Genomic DNA, 19,078 nt, shown 5'->3' on the forward strand with positions numbered 1-19,078 from the left:
AGTCACGCATCAAAATGTTATGATTTTTTGCTGCTGGTCCTGGTAGCTTGCGGCAGGTCCACAAACCAAGGTGGCTGGTCCCTAGCCATGTGTCGGTGAACTGGTTCTGCAGACAGTCCCCAGAAAGTGCAAGTTCCCGGCGAAGGTGCAAGGTCCAGGCCACGAGTAGTGTGGTCAGGCAGTGGGTGGGAGGCACATAGACACATCATACAGAATAGAATTGAATATTTATTAGTTGAGTTATGGAGGAGAAGGAAAAAGGGGAGAAGGGGTGTGTGCGTGTGTGTGTGTGAGAGAGAGAGGGAGAGAAAGAGAGAGACAGAAGAGAAAGAAAGAAAAGAGGAGAAGAGGAGAGAGATAGAAAAAGGGGAGAGGGGAAAAGGGAACAGAGAGAGTCAAGATGGCAAGGGAGGGAGGGACTGCAGGGAGTTGATGTGGCTTGTCTCTTAAAGTGATGAACAATGATAACACAGCGCTCTCTGCAAACATGAAGCAGCCCCTTTCACTGACTTTCTCCTTAGCACAAATCAACAGTTTTGTCTTTGCAAAAAGTTGGACTTAAGCTTCAGTAGAAAACTCACTTCACCAGTATCTATTAATCAGACCTGGGGGAAACTGATGAACTGACTCTCATACTTTTCCTGAAACTTTAGTCTCCTTTGGCATGCCTCTCTTTGTATGGTACTCTCTGTTTAACTTTGTTCTCCAGTCGTTCATCAGTACATGCCTACTTAGTTCCTGACATGTTCCAGACTTGGGTGTAAGTCACCATCAATTCCTCCAATCAGCCCAGTTCTCCCTCTTCCCACCAACCATGGGGACTTGACCTTTCTCACCTGAGAACACAGAGCTGGCTGTGCTGCCATTTACATTAAGGAAAACAACCACATCAGACCAGCTCTCAGTTAAGTACAAGTCCTTTCTACGCATATAGAACTTAGATTTCCTTATCCTATTACTGGCTGACTTTCCAGAGAAAACAATCTGAATTTTGATTTTTTTCTCTCTTGATGCCTGCAGTTGAAATGATGCCCACTGTAGATATCAGATTAGACTGAAGAAATGCAGCTTTTTCCTTCTCTGCTTTTTTTTTCTTAATCTTTTGTGGGCCTTATTTAGAGAGCCCAGTTCTTCCAAAGCACTTTTTGTAAACACTGCAAATATAGCACTATATTGGGCAAATTCACATTTGTTTAAGAGGGGTTTTTGGTATCTTTTAGCCTCACTTGTACCTCTCCTTTTTATATTATGCAAAGTTCATTGAATATTTCCTTAAACACAATCCATAAGCACCTAGATAAATAATGCTATTTCTTGGAAAATGAGGGGTCCATAGTAATCAATTTGCTTATAAATTATAGTTTAAGAATAAGATGCATTTTGTTGTGAGACAGGAGAGTGATAGAGTCCTTCTTAAAGAGGTAGGTCATTTCCAAGACAAAAAATAAGGTTCCTACTGGTTATGACATATGGAGTCTCAGCCTCCAGTAAACTCCATGCCTTTCCTGTGTGCTCCCAAACCTGAGCTAGCACCTCCCCAACTTAGCACATGTTCCAGATTTCTGGCTGATGCCCCATAGAAACTAGAGCAACTAACCCTAAGAGCTCTTATGAATTTGTATTTGGCTGTGCCATTGATATGTTCCTGGGATCTGAGGTGGGAGGCAGATCTTGCTATGAGCACAGGTTAGGATTAGGGAGTCAGAGTCCAGGCAAAGCACTTGTCACTTTCTGCTAGCTGTCAGGAGACCAAATAAATCCCGGTGAGATGCAGTGCGTCCTGTTGGTCCTGGCATCTGAATCAGGAGCTGTCCCTGTGATGTGGGAGAATTGTCTGTATTCTGTCAATCATATTTTAATAAAACGCTGATTGGCCAGGCAGGCAGTATAGGCAGGAAAACCAGACAGGAAGTAGAGGTGATGCAATGAGAACAGGAGAATTCTGGGAAGCAGGGAGGTTCCTCTGCCACTCCTGTGCAGACCACTTGAAGAGGCAGCATGTAACTTGCCCAGCTGTGAAAGGTACGGAGTCATGTGCTAACGTAGATAAGGATAATGGGGTAACATAAGTTATAAGAGCTAATAAGTAGCCTGACCTAATGGGCCAATCAGTTTATAACTTATAGAGATCTCTGTGTGATTGATTTTCCTTGGGAATTGCCAGTTGTGGGGTGCTGGGCGGGACAGAAACCCCAACAAGCCGGCCCCTCGTGTTACATATGGCGCCCAGACGTGGATAACTGAATCCACAGAAAGCCTGAGAAAGCTTGGGAAAGAATAGAGTAAAGCATGTTTTGTTGGTAGCAGCAATTTCTCGGGTCTACTTTGCTTGCTAGAGGCAAGCAAGTCTCTCATCTAAGAGAGGCTTCCTGACTCAGCTTTAGCTGCAAAACCTTGCAGCTCATTAAGAGGTCCTGCCACGAAACACTTAAACGGTGTTGATGAAAAGCTGAACACATGCTTTTCGGTTTTAAGCTGTAGCAGGAAAAAAGCTGTGCTGTTTTAAAATGTCGGCTTTCTGGGCTGTCCTGCCAAGGCAATCTCTGACTCTTTCAGGCAGGCAGTCCGACTGAGTGTGGTCTGTGAGCAGAATGCTGCAGCTTGCTTGCTAGCAAGGACCTTGAAACGCCATAGAGTTGTGACAGTGAACACAGCTCTGGCTGGTATCTCAGCCATGATGCTGGAAAGCTAAGGAATGGGCTGGATCTAGCTGTCAAAGCCACGGCTTTAGTCCTACCGATATTGCTTGGTAAATTAAATACTCATGTGGTCAGAAAAAGAGAGATATACAGTAAAAAGAGATTCAAAGACAAAGAAAACCTCTAAATGGTTTACAGTATATTAAAAATATATGCAGGCTAAAAGGTTAAAGTCATTAAAAATAAAAAAGAAAGAAAGGGAGATATAGGGTGTGGTGGTACACACCTTTAAATCCAATGCCTGGGAGGCAGAGACAGAAGATCTCTGTGAGTTCAAGGTGTGGTAGCACATGCCTTTAATCCCAGCACTGGGGAGGTAGAGACAAGCAGATCTCTGTGAGTTCAAGGACAGCCTGGTCTACAGAGTTATTCCAGGACAAAGATATACAGAGAACCTGTCTCAAAAAGTTAAAAGTAAAAATAAAAGAAATAGAGGTTGAAATAAAGCCGTATAAAGATGGAAAATACACAGAGAATCTTGATACTGTGTGTTATTATGCTCTCTTTGAATTGTTTGAATGCTGAGGAAGGAGCAACAGCTGCTAAAAGACTTTTGTTTATAAATGCTGCTGAACTAACCCAAGATAGGCATTTTGAAAATACCTTGGCTTCAAAACTGAAGTCAAAAGGTATGTTACTTTGGAGAAGAGATTTTGCTTTTGTTTCCACAGAAAATGAGAGGCTATGGATTCATTCTGAGTTAAGAAAAATCAGCTTTGATCAAGGGAGGCCACCTGAGAAATCTCTGACAGGAACAGATGACCCAGATGTCTGAATTCTACATCCAGAACAGATTCAAGACTGCTGCCTGAGATGATCAAGACTCACAGGATACTCCAATCATGACTTGATTATAACTCTAAGTTTTCTTTAGGTCCCCATAAGATCATCAGTGCCCCCAACCAGCAGGAAGTAGCCTGAAATACTACGCCCACATTCCCAACAAATGGACTATGGGTATTTTCCTTTGTTTAAAAAAAAAGAGGGAAATGATGTGGGAGAATTGTCTGTATTCTGTCAATCATATTTTAATAAAATGCTGATTGGCCAGACAGGCAGTATAGGCGGGAAAACCAGACAGGAAGTAGAGGTGATGCAATGAGAACAGGAGAATTCTGGGAAGCAGGGAGGTTCCTCTGCCACTCCTGTGCAGACCACTTGAAGAGGCAGCATGTAACTTGCCCAGCTGAGAAAGGTACGGAGTCATGTGCTAACGTAGATAAGGATAATGGGGTAACATAAGTTATAAGAGCTAATAAGTAGCCTGACCTAATGGGCCAATCAGTTTATAACTTATAGAGATCTCTGTGTGATTGATTTTCCTTGGGAATTGCCAGTTGTGGGGTGCTGGGCGGGACAGAAACCCCAACAAGCCGGCCCCTCATGTTACATCTCTGGTCAATTTGATAGACTGAGTTCTGACTCCTATTTGTTAATTCTCTGTTTATTCTCCATAAATAAAATTGTACGTAACATCCTGGAATACTTCTGCTAGGCTAAAAGTATTAAGCAAAGTCTGTTTTCCACTTAGGACCTGGGAAGACTTCAAGGGCCATTATGACATACCATGGCAGTGATATTCTCCAGAAGAAAGCACAGGGTCAAAACTTGGGTTCCCCTTTCTCTTCCAGCATAAACCTCTTAGCACTTATAAGTTTAGAACTAAAAAGAGAGGACAGTTTCCACATTTAAGACATATTTCCTAATTTTCAGAAAGGTCAGGCAATAAAACCAGCCTTGTTTGAGTAGCACATCTGGGTGAGACATACAAGTGTTGCACAAGGACCACATGGTAGGATGCTGCTTCCTAGAGATGTTTACAATTCTGGACCCTACTGGGTGGATGATGCAGCTAGTCAAGCTTCCCAGCCCACTGAGCAGCGCTTTCTGTATCATTCATCCTGTGCCGGGAACAAAGACCTGTATTGGTTATAGACCAGCCATCTTAGCTCACAAGCTTAAGTAAGCTGTTCACCAGAAGCCTCTGTAGAGCAAGTTCCAGGCCCAGGAAATATACCAGTGTTTCCTTATCTCTCCCTGTGAATTAAGAATACCAGCAGACCTGCAGGTCCCAGGCCCCAGGAGTAATTAGCATTCCCCCTGTTAATTAACATTTACAGACCCTCAGTATTTCGTTATATCTTCCTGTCAGCTAGCAATGTCTCCAAACCTGACATTCCAGTTAGAAAAATTGTATAGCAACCTACTCACTCCCCTGATCTTTTGCTATATAATGCCCCTGAGAAAAAAATAAAATTTGTAGCTTGATCAGAATACAGACTTGCTGTCCATTTTCTCGTGTCTCTCACCCCTCCATTTCTCTCCTCCAGGGTCCAGGTTCCTGAATCATGTCCTGCTGGTCAGGACAGTCCTACTTCATCTTAGAATGTTTTCTAAGTTTGATATACAAGACACTGAGAAGCATTTTTTTGAAAGTAATTTAATTAAATTATAAAAGTTTCCATTTACGCCCCTCTTCCCAACACCCTCCCACTCCCCCAACTCCCTCTCCTCCTCCCTCTTCGTCCCTAAGAACAGTCAGGGTTTCCTGCCCTGTGGGAAGTTCAAGTTCCTCCCCCCCTCCCTCCAGGTCCAGGAAGGTGAGAATCCAAACAGACTAGATCCCCAAAATCCAGTATATGCAGAGGAAACAAGTCCCAGTGTCATTGTCAATGGCTTTTCAGAAAGACTCCAGGCCAGCCACATTCAGAGAATCCGGCCACATTCAGAGAATCTGGTTGGATCACTTCCTCGTTCAGTCGCAGTCCAACTGGCCTTGGTAAACTCTCATTAGATCCATCCCCTTGTATCAGTGGGTGATAGCACCCCTCGCAGTCCTTATTTCCTTTTTCATTTTCTTCGTCCTTCTGCTCCTCATTTGGACCTTGGGGGGCTCAGTCCGGTGCTCCAATGTGGGTCTCCGTCTGTATCGCCATCCATTGCCAGATGAAGGATCTATGGTGATAAGCAAAATATTCATCAGTATGGTTATGGGTCAAGGCCAGTTCAGGCACCCTCTCCTCTGTCCAGAGAACAATGTGGGGATCTCTCCTTGGACCTGGGATCCCATATATAATCAAGTCTCCTGTAAACCCTAAAATGACTCCCTTAGTTGAAATATATTCTTCCCTGATCCCATATTCATCCTTCCTCCACCCCCCCATCCCAGTCAACCGAGATTTCCCCATTCCTCCTCTACTCCCTTCTCTCTAACCCTCTCCCCTTCCAACAACCCACCCCCATGCACCCGAGGTTACCTGGGACTCTTGACTATTTCCTGCCTCCTGGCCGATAGCTAAATAATCTTCATCAGGTTCATCTTCTTATTTAGCTTCTCTAGGATCACGAATAATAGGCTCAAAGACCTTTAATTATGGTTAGAATCCACTTATGAGTGAATACGTGGCCCTCCTATACACAAAGGATAAAGAAGCAGAGAGGGAAATCAGAGAAACATCACCTTTCACGATAGCCACAAATAGCATAAAATATCTTGGGGTTACTCTAACCAAGGAAGTGAAAGACCTATTTGACAAGAACTTTAAGTCTTTGAAGAAAGAAACTGAGGAGGATACCAGAAAATGGAAAGACCTCCCTGCTCTTGGATTGGGAGAATCAACACAGTAAAAATGGCAATTCTTCCAAAAGCAATCTATAGATTCAATGCAATCCCCATCAAAATCCCATCAAACTTCTTCACAGACCTTGAGAGAACAATAATCAAGTTTATGTGGCAAAACAAAAAACCCAGGATAGCCAAAACAATCTTATACAATAAAGGAACTTCAGGAGGCATTACCATCCCTGACTTCAAACTCTATTACAGAGCTACAGTATTGAAAACAGCTTGGTATTGGCATAAGAACAGAGAAATCGACCTTTGGAATCGAATAGAAGACCCGGATATTAACCCACAAACCTATGAGCACCTAATTTTTGACAAGGGAGCTAAAGGTATACAATGGAAGAAGGAAAGCATCTTTAACAAATGGTGCTGGCATAATTGGATGTCAACCTGTAGAAGGATGAAAGTAGATCCATATATCTATCACCATGCACAAAACTCAGGTCCAAATGGATTAAAGACATCAACATTAATCCATCTACTTTGAACCTGATAGAAGAGAAAGTGGGAAGTAATCTACAAGATATAGGCACAGGAGGCCTCTTCCTAAGTAGGACCCCAGTAGCACAGACAATAAGAGAAACAATGAATAAATGGGACCTCCTGAAACTGAGAAGCTTCTGTAAAGCAAAGGACACTGTCAGTAAGACAAAAAGGCTGCCTTCTGACTGGGAGAAGATCTTCACCAACCCCTCATCAGACAAAGGTCTGATCTCCAAAATATACAAAGAACTCAAGAAACTAGACACTAAAACTCTAATTAACCCAATTAAAAAATGGGGTACTGAACTGAACAGAGAATTCACAACAGATGAACTTCGAATGGCCAGAAGACACTTAAGGTCATGCTTAACCTCCTTAGCGATCAGGGAAATGCAAATCAAAACCACCTTGAGATACCATCTTTCACCTGTCAGAATAGCTAAAGTCAAAAGCACCAATGATAGCCTATGCTGGAGAGGATGTGGAGAGAGGGGAACTCTCATCCATTGTTGGTGGGAATGCAAACTTGTGCAGCCACTGTGGAAATCAGTGTGGTGGTTTCTCAGGAAACTGGGAGTCAACCTCCCTCAGGACCCAGCAATTCCACTCTTGGGAATATACCCTAGAGATTCCCTAACATACTACAAAAACATTTGTTCAACTATGTTCATAGCAGCACTATTTGTAATAGCCAGAACCTGGAAACAGCCTAGGTGCCCCTCAATAGAAGAATGGTTAAAAAAGGTGTGGAACAGATACACATTAGAGTTTTACTCAGCGGTAAAAAACAATGACATCTTGAATTTTGCATGCAAATGGATGGAAATAGAAAACGCTTTACTGAGTGAGGTAAGCCAGAGTGCATATTCTTGCACTACTTCCTGGCTATATGTAGGTTCTGCTTTTCTATTAATTCCTGGGGGTCTCCATCCGATTTCAGAAATACTTTTCAAAGAGGAAGGCTGATGTAAGGCAAATGAGCTTTAGATCAGAACTAGGTACTTGAGAAAAATGGGGGTGGTGTGGAAGGATTGTCAGCATGATATTCCTGGCAGGAATGTCATGATGACCATGAAACTAAAGTCCTAAGTGCCTACCTAGAGCCTTCACCCCTACTGGCTATTGTTCATGGTACTGGAAGGTACTCTTCATGCCATAAGAGGATAAAGATAAACTCTAAGACAGCTACCAACACTTTGATTGGCAATGGTGGTCTTCCTACAAGATACATTGGTGCAATAGTAGCACAAAACTACTTTTAGTTGGGGGTAACCAACTTATATCTGATTGGACTTAAGGTCTACCCTAGGAGATGGAATCCATCTCACATTTCTCTGGTACCCAGAACTTGAAAACACACAGGTCATGGACCTAGGAAAAAATGAAAACTAATATTATGATGAAGGAAGTTGTTAAAAATGGCTTCTAATGATATTCTTCTAAATTTATAGATCAACAACTTGTTCAGCCATCACCAAAGAAGCTTCCTTTTGCAGTGGATGGGGGAAATAAGGGAGACCCATAACTAGACAATGTGAAATGTGTGAGAGACATTAGAACACTGAGTTCTAAATGGGATCTCTCCATCAAATTCCTGCCTTCTATACATTTCAGAAGAAGGGAGTGTGGACTGAGGAAAAATAGATGAGAAACAGAAGATAGATTCAGGAGGGCATTAAGTGAATATGGTGATCAGCCCCAAGTTTTTTACTCACAGTCCTTATATGCCCCAATTCAAAAGAGGAATGCACAAGACTTTCATGATACAAAAGAAAAGCAAGCATAATTACCTTCTTACATCTTAAACTAGCCTTAAAACAGCTTGGCATTGTCATAAAAACAGAGAGGTGGACCAATGAAATCAAATTGAAGACTCTGATATTAATCCACACTCTTATGAACACCTGATTTTTGACAAAGAAGCCAAAATTGTACAATGGCAAAAAGAAAGAATCTTCAACAAATGATGCTGGCATAACTGGATGTCCACATGTAGAATAATGCAAATAGATCCATATCTGTACCCATGCACAAAAGTCAAGTCTAAGTGTATCAAAGACCTCAATATAAACCACTTTACACTGAACCTGATAGAAGAGAAAGTGGGAAACAGCCTTGAATGCATTGGCACAGGAGACTATTTCTTAAATATAAACCTAGTAGCACAGATTCTGAGAGCAACAATCAATAAATGGGGCATCCTGAAACTGAGAAGCTTCTGTGAGGCAAAGGATATAGTCAATAAGACAAAATGGCAACCTACTGAATGGGAAAAGATCTTCACCAACCCCATATCTGAGAGAGGGCTGATCTCCAAAATATCCAAAGAACTCAAGAAATGAGTCAAAAAAGTACTAAATAATCCAATCAAAAAATGGGGTACAGATCTAACCAGAGAATTCTCAATAGAGAAATCTCAAATGGCTGAAAGATATTTAAGAAATAGCTCACCATCCTTAGTCACCAGGGAAATGCAAATCAAACCAACTATGAGATACCATCTTATTCCTAACAGAATAGTTAAGATCAAAAACACTGGTGATAACTTATGCTGGAAAGGATGTGGAGTAAGGGGAACACTCCTCCACTGCTAGAGGGAATGCAAACTCATACAGTCACTTTGGAAATCAGTAGGTGGTTTCTCAGAAAATTGAAAATCAATCTTCCTCAAGACTCAGCAATACCACTCTTACGAATATACCCAAAGGATACACACTTATACCACAAGGAAATTTGTTCAACTGTGTTAATAGCAGCATTATTCATAATAGCCAAAACCTGGAAACAACCTAGATGCCCCTCAGCTAAATAGTGGATAAAGAAAATGTGGTACATCTTGAAATTTGCAGGCAAATTAGATGGAACTAGAAAGAGAAAACATTCTGAAAAAGGTAATCCAGACCCAGAAAGACAAACATGGTATGCATGCACTCATAAGTGGATATTAGATATAAATCAAAGGATAACCATGCTACAATCCATAGTCCCAGAGAAACTAGGAAAAAGGGAGACCCTAAGAGGGACACACATGGAGGAACCAAGGAAAAATAGTTAAGATCTCCTGAGTAAACTGGGAGAGGAATAGAAGAGAAGGGATGGTAGATGAGAACATGAGGGATTAAGAAGATTGAGTTGGGGAAAGGATGAAGGAGGAGAGCAATGAACAGTATATCTTGGTAGAGAGAACCATAATGGAGATATGGAGAAACCTAGTGTTAGAGAAATTTTCAGGACTCTGCAAGAATGACCCCAGCTAAGACTCCTACCAATAGTGGAGAGGGTATCTGAAAGGGCCTTCTCCTTTAGTCAGATTAATAACTACCCTAACTGTCATCATAGAACCTACATCCAGGAACTGGTGGAAGCAGATGCAGTGACTCACAGCCAAGTACTCAGCTGAACTTCTGGAGTTCAGTTGAAGAGAAGCAGGAGAGATCATGTGAGCAAGGAGGGTCAAGAGCACAATGAAGAAAACCACAAAGACTATTGACCCAAGGTTGTTGGAACTTATGGACTATGGATGGACTGCTGGGTAACCTGCATGGGACCGAACTAGACCTTCTGAATGTGGGTGACAGTTTTGTGGCTTGACCTGTTGGGGGGGCCTATGGCAGTGGCACTAGGACCTATCCCAGTTACACGAACTGACTCGTTGTAGCCTAGTCCCTATGTTGGGATGTCAGGGACCATAGGCCCCAACATAGAAAACTATTTTTCCCTATCTTTACCAGTATGGAGGCGCAAGAAATAACCAGACACAGTTCACACGGTCATCATGAAAGGACATTTCAGGCTTCTCCTTTCCTGAAGATATACCCACATTTATTCTACAAAACACCTTTTATCCCCCAGGTAAACCAAAGTGGAAGCTCATTAGTATTCTCTTTCTTGGGGATGCAAGGCTAGGGAAACATCTGCAACTTAGACACCATCTTTAGCAAACACCTCTCCCCAGGTGATCTACATTTTTAACAAAGGAGAAAGGGGGAATACATCCTAGGTCAAGAAAAACTCCCAGGAATCTGCAAGGATGATCCCACCTAAGACCCTAAGCAATAGAGGAGAGGGGGCCCAATCTTGACTTGCCCTGTAATCAGACTGATGATTATCTTAAATATCACCATACAACCTTCATCTAGCAACTGATGGAAACAGGGATAGAGACCCATATTGGAGCACTAGTCCCATATTGGAGCTCTCTAAGTCCAGTCGAAGAGTGGAAGGGTGAGAATATGAGCAAAGAGGTCAAGAGTATGGTGCGTTTGTTTACCCACTGAAACAGTTTACCTAAGCTAAAAGGAGCTCACCATCTCCAGCCAGACGGGGAAGGAACAAGCATTGGACCAAACTAGTCTCTTTGAATGTGGTTGACAATTGCAAGGCTGGGACCAACTGAGACGCCACTAGCAATGGCACCAGGATTTATCCCTACTGCATGTACTGGGTTTTTGGGATCCTAAGATCTTTGGATGTGTACCTTGCCCAGCCTAGATATAGCAGGGAGGGCCTTGAACCTTCCACAAAGCAACGTGCCTTACCCTCTCTGAGGATTAGATGGGGGTGGGGTGGGAGGATATGGGAGGAGAGGAGGGAGTGGGAACTTGTGTCCATTGCTTATCTGCGAAACCTACTCTTCGATACGGGTGTGCGCTTCCCGAACCGAATCGCAAATCTGGATCAGTATCCTAGGAGTTGAAAACAGATACACGACACACAGAGAGACCGAATTATTTGCCCAAAGGGTAAATGTCAACTTTATTCAGCACACGTAGGCTTATATACTTGGAGGCAAGAGGACGACAGCCCCCTCCCACCTGGGAGTGAGAAGAGGGGTGTTGGCCGCCTGGCGCCTCCATGTAGGGGGTATCGAGCTGGGAATCCTGACAGATGAGAGGAGATTTAGGGCGCCTGTGAGGACCTTCCTTAGCAGGTGAAATTATCATAGCAATGACAGAAACAAGGCTTTGAACTAATTCCCTCCGGCTGGCAGAATGTGCAGGGGAAGCTAAGCTGGTTAGCATAAACAATTCTTTCATCCTGTGCTTTGGCCTGGAGGAACAGGGAAAACAGTGCCCTACAAACTTGGATTGGTATTTTTTTTAAAAAAAGCTAATAAATTAAAAATATAAGTTAAAAAGAATATTTTTATTTTATATGTATGAGTGTTTATCTGCAAATGTATATGTGTGCATAAGTATTTGTGTGTCTATGGAGTTCCAAAAAGGATGTTGGAGCTGGAATTATGAACCACTGTGTGGATAGTGGAAACCAAACCTAGGTTCTCTGCAAGAGCAGTAAATGTTCATGATCTCTCATGAACTATCTCTCCAGCCCCAAGTTTTAATGATCAAAAAATGTGTCCTAAAGGAGCATCAACCAACCGAATGCCACTATGGTGGTTAAACAATCTGGCTAACCTATGTGTTATGACCAGCAAGTCAAACGTAAAGACAAAGTTTTCAAATCTGCAGACATAGGGTTCTGGGAAACAGATCTAGAGACTCAGTTGATGGACGTTGGTAGACAAGGACAGTGAAGATAGATAGGCTTTATACGATGTTTGGTTTTTATTCCCAGAAGACATTGTAAAGAAAAAGGTGGGAAAGCATGAGGGCAGGTATCAAATCAAGACCAATAGGATAGGGAATGATTAAAGGACCCAATGAAACACCCAACCAAGACTCTGCTTACTAGAGACCTGCTTTATGACCCCTCCCAATCAGATGGGAGCTGTTGACAATAAATATGTTACCCTTTCTTTTTCTGTATTTGGGTCTTCTGTCTTTCCCAGGCTTAAATTTTATTTCCATATCATTAAATGAACTCATTAATCCCCTAGACTACTACTAGAAATCCCATGACAAATGATGAATATGATTCTAGTCGAGCCAATAAAACAAGTAAGGGACCAAGTTATTGTCACATAAAACATCCATCCTAACTATGCGTTTTGTTTCAAAACTTGCCATGATGACTACCAGGAGGACAGTTATAACTGAAAAAATCTGGGAGACTCAATCACTTTAGTCAGTCAAAGAAGTAACACGCCAGTAAAAATCTCACTGAATTTTTTGTGAAGACGTTAACATAGCCTTTGTTCTTGAGTCAGGAAGCAGGAGATGTTATTAAGGAAACAGGCCATTTCTGTGGATTCAGTGCTTTGGGGGAGGACAAACAATGTTAATATCTGGAATTTTAATGGGCCTTTCTGGAAAAAAAAACTTAGTCTATCAAACAAAACCTGTGATTAGTAGTGGAGCAGGGCCCACTCGGTAGTCTAGAGATTGAAGGATGCTTGATGTCACACATTAAACTTGTTTAGTGCTCAAAACAGAACTGTAGAGGAAACTTGGCATTTTGTCTCATTTACTCACTGCCACTGAGGGACCCCATCTGATGCTATTGTTTTATGAGTTTGGTTTACCCCCTGAATTCATTTACTACCTTGATTCAATCCTCAGACCTTCAAAGCCTAGTTTCCTATGTCAGACCTGTAGCCAGATTCAGGAGCTTTGGTCATCACTGTCACCTTTAATTCGCTAAACAAAAATAATTCAGAAGAATTTGGAAGAATAAAATTGAGCACTTAAACCAAGGAAGTGTTTGGTATAGGAAAGCCCAGGCCTTAGTAACATGCCTAATAATTATGTCTAATTTAATAAGATAAAACAATCTTTCAGATAAAATTATAGAAAGTCTAATCATTAAAAAGAGCTCAAGGAAGTATCAGAAAATAGTTGGCGTTTCCAATGGATTGCCTAAAAAATATAAGGATCCGACATGAAAAACAAAACCATTTTGGTGCTGCTCATAACTATCATTTATTTGATGGACAATAAAAGTTTGGGATGAGGGAGGGAAAGTTTCAGGGTAAACAGTTGGAGGAAATCAAATCAAGGATGCTCTAGTGTAGTCAAGAAATATCAATAGCAGAAGATACAAACTCATCCCAGGAAAGGAAGAGCTTTCACTTTTTCAATAATTTTAGTGATAACTGTAAAAAGAGAAAAAAATAAAAAGTTATTTTGAGACTTCATTTTTTTCCCCTGAAGAGGGACTACTGACACTACTAAGTTGAGCAGAAGCAAAAGAAATATGGAATTTTCATCCCTTAAAGGTAAAACTCACAGATGTGGAATCCCAACCCTCAGGAGTTAGAGGCAGAAAGGTGAAGAATTCATCGGTAGTCTGAGCTACATAGTGAGTCATTGGGTCAAAAAGAAATAAGCCAACCAACCTTCATTTCCCATCCTAAATATTTAGATATGTAGCCTAGGTTGGTGTCAATTAGGCTGGATGTTTTACAGAGTTCAAAAGTAGTTGATTAGGATTTTTTTTCTTCTATTAGTACGCAAAACAATCTAGTTTCTTCTGATAAGGAAATTATGATCATACACTCACTCAGCATCTACCCAGCACATATCAATGATCAAGATGTCAAATAACATCCCCGACATGACAAAGGAGAAGAAATTCTTGGGAAAGATTCCTCAGCACCTCATCCTCTGAGGGCAAACATCATCCTCTGTCACGACCCTTTCTCCCAGAGAAAAGCTGCTTACATGAAGCCCCTCATTCTTTTATTGTACAATGTTTATTCTCTAGGATAATTTCCTAGAGATTTGATCCACATGATATATCTGAATTTTATAAATATGAATTTTCATATTTTATAAATAGAAAATAGAATAATTGTTATTTCTTTAAAGTTGAAGGGGTAGAGAAAACTCCAAATAGAAAAATATTCCTAGAAATCTCTTGATTTGTGCTGGAGTAGTCATCCATGAAAGTCCTTTTCTATTTTTATTTTTATAATAGCCTCCAAAGAAAATAAAACTTTTATTTAAGAAAAAGAAAAGCTCTGCACAGCTGTGAAGCTACATCAAGACATTTTACCCTTTCAATATTTTCTGCTTAATACTACTACTGCAGGAGTGATGTAGTTAAAACTGATAAACTTCTGAGTTTAAATTGATCAAACAGATAAAATTGATAAACTTGTCAATCTGAAATTTCTGGCACTTATATAGACAACAAGGTGAGTTTAGAAAAGAAAAACGAGGCAAAGGCCCGTCCTCCTTCTCTTTACTCATCCCTACGTCTTCCCTAAAGTACAGCTCACTGTGACCACGGGAAGCTAAGGAATCTAAGAGTCACATAAAGAACAAAATTAAATGGTTTTTTTTTTTTTTTTACCGTTTTTTCCTTTGTCAACGATGCTTTCTTTGGGCTTTTCTTCAGCGACTTTGTCGTCAGCATTTTCATCTGCACTGTTTTCTTCTTCCTGGGCTTGTTCAGGGGCCGCATCAGTGGCCTCGCTATCTTCCTCGTCAGCAGCAGTTTCAGCTTCTGTCCCAGATTCAGTGTTGCTGGTTTCATCTGCACCACTTGTAGCAGCAGCTGAAATTAGGAGGAAAAGCTCCAGGTGAGATACTGACTCTTCCTTAGAATGATATTGGTCCCAACCAAGATTGTGCGTCCATTCCTTATTCTCAACTCATTAACTCTGTCATATATTCAATTTACCATATATGTTCTTGCTTCAACTTTCATAGCCTCATAACTTCCTTGGGCAATAACACTGACTCAAGATACCAGCAAGGACTTTGTGACAGGAATGGGCCCAAAAATTAAAACCAAGCTAGTCACAAACACTATTGACCAAAATTCCCAAGAAATAGCTTCCAGTGCCAATTCCAAGAAGTGAAACAACCATTATTCTGAGACTAACATGGCTATGCCATTGCTCATGCAAAGTACAGACCCTTGCTTCTACCTCAACTCACCCTGGCATATGTTCCCATGTACCTTCAGGAATTTGTTGTCTGTTTCAATGGCAGTTGATTTCTTTTCTACACATGAGCTATATAATCAGTCCTTCAACCTGTGAAAGGCTTTCCGTGCGCTCACATATCATACTTGAATCACAGTATCAGACCTCATAGCTTTGTACATACTGCATAAGAACAATAAATACCTAGAGTTCCTCTAAGTCCAAGTTGGAGACTAATTATTTTTGTATAAGAAATAAAATTGTATCTTTATATTCAAAATAATTTTGTAATAAGGAATGCAATTTTATTTACTAAGATTTTCTCAAAACTCAGACATTGGCTTCTATGAGTCTGTGAAGGGAAAATGGAAAATGTAGGAAGGTAATAAAGACTCAGGTAACTTAGACCTAGGCTCACCAGTTTCAGAAGTGCCAGGGCTGTCTGTGCCTGCGTCCTCTGAAAGAAAAGAAGCAAATAAGACAGAAGAACTTAAACAACATTTAATGGGATGTTGAATGTGAGCAGTACTACAAACTTTCACAATTGTAAAGCCTTGGTCTTGAGCAGACAGTTTGAAGGAAGCATATGCACAGAAAAACCTTTGAAATCTAATATGTAGTCAGTTTTACTTCCCTGAATTAAGTCTTTAATCACTTTCTCAAGTGTAACTTATTGACAATGCACTCGAGTGCCACATATACAATAGAGAGAAGACTAGACTAAATTAGGAATTCCCATGGAGTCAACTTACCTACCACATGTCAAAATGTACATGGTTGCCAGTAAGACTGCTTAGTAAATATAAGCCCTTCTCTTACAAGTTGGATGACATGAGTTAAATTACATAGTTGAAGGAGATAACCGATACCTGAAATCTGTCTTTAACCTCCTAACACGCACCATGATACATGTTTGAGACCCTGACATCCCCCCTCTCTCTGTCTCTCTCTCTCTGTCTCTCTCTCTGTCTCTCTCTCTCTCTCTGTCTCTCTCTCTCTCTATTACTCTCACATACATAACACCGTACACATACACACACACACTAGTAATAATTATAATGATGATAATGATAAAAAATTGTTTAAAAATTGCAGTTAAAACACCAGGTACTAGATAGGACAGGGAGTAGCTGTGTGTAGGCATCCATAAATTCATGCCTCACGGAGTAAACATCTTATATATTGTAGCCCCCATTTTAAATTAAGTAAGAATTTTTACTTACGGCAAGAGACCAGGATAGTGGAGACACCAAGCAACACAAGGAGCACCAGGAGCTTCATGGTGAAAGCAGAAGAGCAGGAAACAAACAAGATCAAGCTCCAACACTAGGAGAAAAGGAAGACTGTTGATTCCAGGGTTCCATGTCATGGGATTATATGTGAAGAACACACCAATCAGAAGCTGCCACAACCTGGTAGTGAATAACAGGAAACAATGGGAAGCAGAACAAATGAGAATCAACCACACAGCCAGAGGCCATTTAGAAAGGTCATGCCTTCCAATGTTTGACAAATCCTTAATTCTGACAACTTAGGTTCCAGTCAAGCTGTTGTCTAATAGATACATTTTGGGTTTCTCTTGTTTGAGATGTGGGGCTTCCATACTTTTAAATTCTTCCAGCAAGTTGGAGATGTTTATGCAGTCTTCCTGTTGTCTGAACTGCTCCTATCAAAACAGCAGAAATTAGAAACTTACAGAATCTTCAGTTTTATGTCTCCTTCAAGGGAGTAATCATGGTAGAGCAGTTGAATCCAAGTGTTATCCAGAGTCAGACAGGCTATGAAGTCTTCAAACCATAGTGTTCCCACAGTATATTCAGTGAGGGTCGTCTGATCACACAAAGAGTGTGATCCCAACACTGGATTTCAGCAATTCCTGCAAAACATTCCATATCTAAGAGGAAAAGGACAGGAAAGAAAATTAGCATTTTTAATGCCCATATCCACTGAGTCAGTCATTAACTAAGTGCTCTCTCTCTCTCTCTCTTTCTCTCTCTCTCTCCCTCCCTCTTCTCTCTTTCCTTTTTTATTTCTTTTGCCTTTAACATGGGATCTTTTATAGCCAAAGCTAGTTTCAAATGCCAGACCCTCTTACCTCTATCTCTTAATGCTGAGATTAAAGGCATATGTCATCATACCCAGACTTAAAATTATGTCTAGGTACTACTAGCAAAATTGTAGAAAATCAAACACAAAAATACTCCAAGGTATACATACTTTAAACAACAATAAGAACAGCAAGAATCCAAAAGCCAAACCAAATAAAAACTAAAGCAAAAAATCTAGTGCATTGGAAAAAAAGAAACAAATAGAGGATAAAAAAATTCAGTGTGACAAATATGAAGGAAAATATTACATCAAAAATATGTGTGCAACATTAAAGGAGAGAAAAAGACTATGTGAGGGGAGGAAAAGATCTAGGAGGGAAGGAAGAAAGAGGGGGCCTTGGAATCTATGTGTTATGAGGGTGTATGTGGGGACTGTGTGGAGAAGAGAAGGCATCATTGAGGGAGTCGGAGAACAGTTGTGGATATGAGAAAAAGAACAAAGTACAGGACTTCTGAGTACGGTGGTAAATTAGGTAGCCTAGAGTGTGCTCCATGAAAGAAAATAGAATTATGATCAATAGTTTTTATTTCTACCAGAAATTTTGAGAATGTCTGCAAGAAATAGGCACGGGTGGGAGTGAACTATGCCCAGCTGCAGCATGCATCTATGCAAACTGCCAAAGAGGTGCTCTACCTTTCCTACCCCACACACTCTGCAGCACACAAATGCGACAGAAACTGGCTGGAGAGAGATGGAACAGGCTGTGGAAATGCAACCGGGAGCTGAAGTAAGATGACAAGATGGAGGGTGTGCTGCAAAGGTGCAGTCAGGAACTGTGCCCTGCTACGTTTCTAGTTCTGCTTCTCTCCATTCGGCCACCTTCCACCATCTGGCTTAGTTCAATTAACATAAATAGATTTAGCTACTTATATTGGCATAGATAATACAATTTTGTTCTTTTTATGGTGAAATAATATTCCATTTTGTGTATTTTCTTTATCCACTTATCTGTCAAGTGATTCTAAATTGCTTATCTTTCTTAGCTGTTATGGAACAAAGCTACCACAATAATAAGAGTGCAGGTATCTCTGATTCACAGATTTCATTCCCTTTGGATATGCTGCAGTTGTTTGATAGCTGGTTCATGTAGTATTTGTATTTTTAGGTTTTTGAAAATCCTCCTGACTGTAGTCCATAATGGTTTTACATACTTGTGTTCTTATTGTGTATTGTAGTTCATTTTCCCCTGTACATCCCCCTGTACATCCTTGCCATAATTTGGTAATTATGAGATGGGATATTAACCATTTTGAGAAGGGATTATGTCTCACTGTTGTTTTGAGTTTTATTCTCAGGTAGGAATATTGGTTATATTTTAATAGTGTTGATCACTGGTATATCATCTTTTGAGTATGCCTATTCAGATCATTTACTAATTTTTAATTATAA

This window comes from Myodes glareolus, chromosome 19 (assembly GCF_982192425.1).
Source record: "Myodes glareolus chromosome 19, mMyoGla1.1, whole genome shotgun sequence".
Classification (NCBI taxonomy): Eukaryota; Metazoa; Chordata; class Mammalia; order Rodentia; family Cricetidae; genus Myodes; species Myodes glareolus.